The following is a 5,582-nucleotide window of genomic DNA, read 5'->3' on the forward strand; positions in this document are numbered from 1 at the left end:
AACATGGACACCCTTGTCTTTTTCCTGATCTTAGGGGGAATGTTTTCAGTTTTTCACCATTGAGAATAATGTTTGCTGTAGGCTTATCATATATGGCCTTTACTATGTTGAAGTAGGTTACTTCTATGCCCATTTTTTGAAGACTTTTAGTCATAAATCAGTGATGAATTTTGTCAAAGTCTTTTTCTGCATCTATTAAGATGATCATATGGTTTTTATCTTTCAATTTGTTAATTTGGTGTATCACATAGATTGATTTGTGTACATTAAAGGCTCCTTGCATCCCTGGAATAAACCTAACTTGATCACAGTGTATGAGCTTTTTGATGTGTTGCTGAATTTTGTTTGCTAAAACTTTTTTGAGGATTTTTGCACCTATGTTCAACAGTGATATTGGCGTGTAGTTTTCTGTTTTTGTGTTGTCTTTGTCTGGTTTTGGTATCATGGTGATGGTGGCCTCGTAGAATGAGTTTGGAAGTATTCCTTCCTCTGCAATTTTTTGAAAGAGTTTTAGAAGGCTAGGCATTAGCGCTTCTCTAAATGTTTGATGGAATTCTCCTGTGAAGCCATCTGGTCCTGGGCTTTTGTTTTTTGGGAGATTTTTTATCACAGCTTTAATTTCAGTGCTTGTAATTGGGTTGTTCATAATTTCTATTTCTTCCTGGTTCAGTCTTGGAAAATTGAACTTTTCTAAGAATCTATCCATTTCTTCCAGGTCATCCGTTTTATTGCTACAGAGTTCTTCATAATAGTCTGTTATAATCCTTTGTATTTCTGCATTGTTCATTGTAACCTCTCCTTTTTCATTTCTAACTTCGTTGATTTGATTCTTCTTTTTTTTTTTTTTTTTTTTTTTTTCTTGATGAGTCTGGCTAAGGGTTTGTCAATTTTGTTTATCTTCTCAAAGAAACAGCTTTTAGTTTTATTAGTCTTTACTATTGTTTCTTTCATTCCTTTTTCAATTATTTCTGCTTGGATCTTTAAGATTTCTTTCCCTCTACTACTTTTTTTTCTTCTTCTTTTTTTCCAGTTGCTTTTATATGTAAAGTTAGGCTGCCTATTAGATGTTTTTTCTTGTTTATTGAGGTAGGATTGTCTTGCTATAAATTTCCCTCTTACAACTGCTTTCACTGCATTGCATAAGTTCTGAGTTGTTGTGTTTTCATTGTCATTTGTTTCCAGATTTTTTTTTTATTTCCCTTTTGATTTCCTCAGTAACCTATTGGTCATTTGGAACCGTGTTGTTTAATCTCCATGTGTTTGTGTTTCTTACAGTTTTTTTTTTTTTTTCTCCTTGTAATTGATATCTAGTCTCATAGCATTGTAGTCAGAGAAAATGCTTGATACAATTTCAATTTTCTTAAATTTACTGAGGTTTGATTTGTGACCAAAGGTGTGGTCTATCCTTGAGAATGTTCCATGATCACTTGAGAAGAAAGTGTATTCTTCTGCATTTGGATGGAATGTCCTGAAGATATCAATGAGATTTATCTCATCTAATATATCTTTTAAGACTTGTGTTTCCTTATTAATTTTCTGTTTTGATGATCTGTCCATTGGTGTGAGTGGGGTGTTAAAATCTCCTTCTATTATTGTGTTACTGTCAATTTCTCCTTTTGTATCTGTTAGTGTTTGTCTTATGTATTGAGGTGCTCCTATGTTGGGTGCATAGATATTCACAATTGTTATGTCTTCCTCTTGGATTGATCCATTGATCATTATGTAGTGTCTTCCTTATCTCTTGTAATCTTTATTTTAAGGTATATTTTTCTGGTATGAAGATTGCTACTTCAGCTTTCTTTTGCTTCCCATTTGCATGGAATATATTTTTCCATTCTCTCACTTTCAGTCTATATGCGTCTTGAGGTCTGAAGTGGGTTTCTTGTAGACAGCATATATATGGGTCTTATTTTTGTATCCACTTAGCCAATCTTTGTCTTTTGCTTGGAGCATTTAATCCATTGACATTTAAAGTAATTATTGCTGTATATGTTCCTATTGCCATGCTCTGATTTTGATTGCAAAACTTTCCAGGTTGATTAAAGTGAGTCTATCAGTCATTACAATAGTACTTTTAAACTAGAATCAGAGTTTGTACCCCAAGAAATATTTCCAGACACTATGGCATTTCTCATTAAACTATGTAAGCACTTACGTTGAGACTTTGCTCTTTAATGAACTTCTGCCCCCTCCTAAATTCAAGGTACTTATTAGATGTTTAAATTAATCACATTCCCCTCCCTTAAGGATTTAGAATTGTTAATGCATTATTGTAATAGGCTTTTCAGTGTGCTTTTCTGTATAATTCTTTTTTTTTTTGCAAGACTGAGTGTTAGTTTCTCAGTCGTGTCCAACTCTTTGCAACCCCCTGGACTGTAGCCTGCCAGGCTCCTCTGTCTATAGAATTCTCCAGGAAGGAATATTGGAGTGGGTTGCCCTTCCCTTCTCTAGGGGATCTTCCTGACTGAAGGATCAAACCGAAGTTCAATTTAACTTGATTCAACAAGCATTTATTTTATTTGACATATGTCAAAATATTCTGTCACTTTCAGATGTATGTTTAAATTACTCATAGTTTCTCCTCTCATATAGATAAAAATCCAATGGTGTTGATATATATATATAGTTAAAAGAGGGAAGGGCAACCCATTCCAGTATTCCAGCCTGGAGAATCCTCATGGACAGAGGAGCTTGGCAGGATACAGTCCATGGGATGGCAAAGAGTTAGACATGACTGAGTGACTAAGCAGAGCACACAGAAAATTTGAAGAACAAGCATAAGTAAACAGTAAAATAACTGAAATGAAAAATACATTCAGTTCAGTTGCTCAGTGGTGTCCAACTCTTTTTGACCCCTTGGACTACAGCATGGCAGGCTTCCCTGTCCATAACCAACTCCAAGAGCTTGCTCAAAGTCATGTCCATTGAGCTGGTGATACCATCTAACAATCTCATTCTCTGTCATCCCCTTCTTCTCCTGCCTTCAATCTTTCCTAACATCAGGGTCTCTTACAATAAACCACTTCTCTGCATCAGGTGGCCAAAGTATTGGAGCATTACCGTCAGCATCAGTCCTTCTAATGAATATTCAGGACTTATTTCCTTTAGGATTGACTGGTTTGATCTCCTTGCAGTCCAAGGGACTCTCAAGAGTGTTCAGCACCACAGTTATTCGGTGCCCAGCTTTCCATATGGTCCAACTCTCACATACATACATGACTACTTGAAAAACCATAGCTTGAACAAGATGGGCCTTTGTCAGCAAAGTAGTGTGGCTGCTTTTTAATATGCTGTCTAGGTTGGAAATATCTTTTCTTTCAAGGAGCAAGTGTCTTTTAATTTCATGTCTGTAGTCACCATCTACAGTGATTTTGGGGCCCAAAGAAAGAAAGTCTGTCACTGTTTCCATGGTTTCCCAATTTATTTGCCTTGAAGTGATGGGATAAAATGCCATGATCTTAGATTTTTGACTGTTGAGATGTAAGCCAAAATTTTCCCTCTCCTCTTTCAGTTTCATCAAGAGGCTCTTTAGTTCCTCTTTGTTTTCTGACATAAAGGAGGTGTCATCTACTAAACTGAGGTTATTGATATTTCTCCCACCAATCTTAAGTTGAGCTTGTGCTTCTTCCAGCCCAGCATTTTGCATGATGTACACTGCATATGAGTTAAATAAGCAGGGTGACAATATGCAGCCTTGATGTACTACTTTCCCAATTTGGAGCCATTCCATTTTTCCATGTCCAGTTCAAACTGTTGCTTTTTGACCTGCATGCAGATTTCTCAGGAGGCAGGCAAGGTGTTCTGGCACACCCATCTCTTTATTTTCCACAGTTTGTTGTGATTCATACAGTCAAAGTCTTTGGTGTAGTCACTAAAGCAGAATTAAGTATTTTTCTGGAACTCACTTGCTTTTCAGATGATCCAACACATGTTGACAACTTGCTCTCTGGTTCCTCTGCCATTTCTAAATCCAGCTTGAACATCTGGAAGTTCTCAGTTCATGAAATGATGAAGCCTGTCTTGGAGAATTTTGAGCATTACTTTGCTAGCATGTGAGATGAATTCAATTGTATGGTAGCAGGGCATTCTTTGGCATTGCTTTCTTTAGCATTGGAAAGGAACTGGCCTTTCCAGCCCTGTGCCCTCTGTTGAGTTTTCCAAATTTGCTGATATATTGAGTGCAGTACTTCAGAGCATCATCTTTTAGGATTTGAAATAGCTCAACTGGAATTCCATCACCTCCCCTAGTTTTGTTCGTAGTGATGCTTCCTAAGACCCACTTTACTTCACATTCCAGGATATCTGGCTTTAGTCCAGTGATCACACCATCGTGATTATCTGGGTCATGAATATCTTTTCTGTATAGTTCTTCTGTGTATTCTTGCCACATCTTCTTAGTATCTTCTGCCTCTGTTAGGTCCATACCATTTCTGTCCTTTATTGTACCCATATTTGCCTGAAATATTCCCTTGGTATCTCTAATTTTCTTGAAGAGATCTCTAGTTTTTCCCATTCTATTGTTTTTCTCTATTTCTTTTTGTTGATCACTGAGGAAGGCTTTCTTATCTCTCCTGCTATTTTTTGGAACTTGACATTCATATGGGTATATCTTTCCTTTTTTCCTTTTCCTTTCATTTGTCTTCTTTTTTCAGCTATTTGTGAGGCATCCTCAAACAACTATTTTGCCTTTTTCCATTTCTTTTTCTTGGGAATGGTCTTAATCACTGTCTCCTGTACGATGTCACAAACCTCCATCCATAGTTCTTCAGGCTCTCAGTCTATCAGTTCTAGTCCTTTGAATCTATTTGTCACTTCCACTGTATAGTCGTAGTTCAGTTTAGTTCAGTCGCTCAGTCATGTCCAACTCTTTGTGACCCTATGGACTGCAGCATGCCAAGCTTCCCTGTCCATCACCAACTCCCAATGTTTACTTAAACTCATGTCCTTTGAGTCGGCGATGCCATCCACCTATCTCATCCTCTGTCATCGCCTTTGATTTGATTTAGGTTGTATCTTAATGATCTAGTAGTTTTCCCTACTTTCTTCAATCCAAGTCTGAGCCACAGGCAGCTCCTTGTCTTGTTTTTGCTGACTTTGTAGAGCTTCTCTATCTTTGGTTGCAACAATATAATCAATCTCATGTTGATATTGACCATCTGGTGAGGTCCATGTGTAGAGTCTTCTCTACACATGTGTTGTTGGAAGAGGGTGTTTGCTATGACCATTGTATTCTCTTGGCAAAACTGTTAGCCTTTTCCCTGCTTCATTTTGAATTCCAAACCTAAATTTCCTATTATTCCAGGTATCTCTTGACTTCCTACTTTTCATACATTAGAAGGAATCAATAGTAGAGTAAAATGAGGCAGAAGAATGAGTAAGTGATCTGTAAGACAGAGTGGTGGAAACCACTACCACTGAACAGAGTAAAGAAAAAAAAAAAAAAGAGAGAGAAAGAGATAGATAGAACAATGTAAATAAATGAATATGGTCTCTGAGACCACTGGCTAAATATTACGTGCACCAACATTCACATTATAGGCATCTCAAAAATACAAAAAAAAAAAAAAAAGAGAGAGAGAGAG

Source organism: Bison bison, unplaced genomic scaffold (assembly GCF_000754665.1).
Source record: "Bison bison bison isolate TAMUID 2011002044 unplaced genomic scaffold, Bison_UMD1.0 scf7180017864081, whole genome shotgun sequence".
NCBI lineage: Eukaryota > Metazoa > Chordata > Mammalia > Artiodactyla > Bovidae > Bison > Bison bison.